This window comes from Rissa tridactyla, chromosome 3 (assembly GCF_028500815.1).
Source record: "Rissa tridactyla isolate bRisTri1 chromosome 3, bRisTri1.patW.cur.20221130, whole genome shotgun sequence".
Classification (NCBI taxonomy): domain Eukaryota; kingdom Metazoa; phylum Chordata; class Aves; order Charadriiformes; family Laridae; genus Rissa; species Rissa tridactyla.
Genome location: NC_071468.1, coordinates 16,075,610 through 16,078,028, shown reverse-complemented (window position 1 = coordinate 16,078,028; position 2,419 = coordinate 16,075,610).

Here is a 2,419-nt window from a genome sequence, read left to right as displayed (position 1 = left end):
TGCTGGATGTAGCTGCGGTGTGAGGTTAGGAGTTTTATTTTTTAAGCCACAGATCTAAAATCACGTAGCTCACGTTTGTGACCTGCCCTATCAAACCTGGGCCCAACGCAAGCAAGCTGCTGTTGCTGAGCATGGGATCAATGTCACCGCAGGGACCGGCGCATCTCTACGACACATCTCTTTCTTACCACCAGCACGTGGCAAAGCAGAGACCCAACTCCAAAAGCGTCCCCGTTTGTGCGCTGCTTCCCCATGTTGCACAGACGGGCTGGTACTGGAAGCTGAAAGCACTTGCACCTGAGCTTGGTCTGCAAACGAACTCACAGCAGGAGCTGGGGGCTTATTAATTTGACCTGTGTTTCTGCAGGGAGGTGGAATGAGGGGGGACATCAGAGCAGAAAAAGCTAGGAAGTAACAGCTTCAAATAGGAAACTGTTATTTCCACAAATCCTGGGTGCGTATGTATTTTAGCTGGGCTCTTGCTCTAGCTGGTGCCTTTGAGCAGCACCACAGGGATGGAAGGTGCTGGCCCAGTCCCCAGAGTGTGGAGAAGTGGCAGCCAAACACAGCAGAGGAAGAGCAGGAGCTACAGGAGTTGAACCCAAAGGCCAGGAAGAGGAGTCCAACAGGCCGAGACAGCTTAGAGGGCTCGAGCTGGCTTCTTCCCTTGCAGTCTTTTCACTGCACATACACCAGGGGATGGAGAGAAGAGGACAGGGATTGCAGGACCTGGTGCTAGAAAGAGCATTAACAGTGATCTGTCAGAAAGCAGCCTTCACATTGCTATTTTAGATTAATAAGGCTAACTACTGCCCTGAGCTGTTAATCAACCTGGGGAAATAGCTGCCCCTTGGGTGAAGGATGGCTACGTTGCTTCTTTGTACTTCAACAGGTCCATGCAGCCCCTTCACAATTTCTAGAGCAACGGAATAAATAGGAGGAGGTTAAACAGCTAAACCATCCCTTAGACCTCCCCTGACAGCAGACCACTGATTTTATGACCCTGCCCATTACAGTTACCTCAAAGGTTGCATCCAGCTGCTCTAAATCACACAATGTTCTAATCTACGACTTACAAAGCAGAGTACAAGGCGGAAAGTGCTAAAAGCCAAGGGGCAAGGAAGGACAGCAAAGAGGATACGCAAGGATAATATCATACAACAGCCCGGTGCCTTAATTAGCAAGTTGTTTCAATTGTACTGCTTATCCTCCTGGAAGAGCAGAGTCAGGGAAGACCTCGCCTTGGCATCTCCCACGCAACCGCCTCAAAGAAGAGGCTGCACAAGCAACACCCATGTTGACGGTGGTTCTCAAAACGTCGTCATTTCTAACACGGGTTTGTCCCTCTGATTATTCAGCTTTTCTCAAAGGACTGGTATATTTGGAACTGAGCTTTGCCAGCCTGTTTATGTTGCATCACCTGGATTTATTGCCAGTGACTCAGTTCATTGCAGATAGTGTTTACAATAACTCTCTTGTGGAAGAGAGCTGCCTTAAGTCAGCCGTGAGGAGAACAGTGCTTCACTTTTAATTGGAGAAAGGGGAATTTAGACATGCACAAGACAGGTAAACTAGGTCCAGTTGGGGTAGGCTTGCTGCTGTAATTACTTTGGTTTTCAATGCACCTGCACATTTCATGTGAAACTAGTTTGGAGCATGCCCAGACTATATGGTACATCGAACTTCTCGGCATCTTGCTTCTAACAGCGCAGCACTTGTTCTGCTCTCACTGAAGGGACTTCAGCTCCCCAGGTGAGGGCTGGAAGCACCAGCTTGAGGCCACTGTCTATGAGGGCAGATGGAGCCAAGGTGACCCGGCCCATGGATCAAACTAGTGCAAAACCCGCCTCTGGCCTCAGCTCCAGGATAAGCTACTTGCTAACAGCAGGTAAGCAGCAAAGCGTGATTTTGGCCAACTGAAACCTTCGCATAACTAGCCTTTGTGCATCGAGGTTCATGCTTTTCTTCTTGTTCAGTCTGAACCGTGGACAGTCCTGCCTGTCTCTCGACGTTTTGGCCAAGGGCTTTTCAGGACAAGGCAAGCCACCCCTACTGCCCCTTGGGGCTGGGTTCACTAAGCCTCAGAGCAAAGGCAGGCACCTTTCTTCTAGGCAGGAGAATGGCTCGTAACTTTTGGCTGCCCACATCCAATCCTTCCTGCTACAGAAGATCACTATCAAAACCCAAAGCAATTATGCTGTTCAAGCTGAGCTCTTCCAGTATTGATAGCGGCCTCATCCAGCGAGCCAGCAACACCTCTCAGACAGAGCCTTTGGCCCAAGTGACTTGGCTGCTAAACCCACAGTGTTAACATTGCACCGGATTTTTAAAAACCAGCGGAAAGATGACCAGCTTATCTTAGCCGAATAGCCATACACAGCAATGCCAAGGTTTCCAAATTAATAAAAAGGCAACAGCA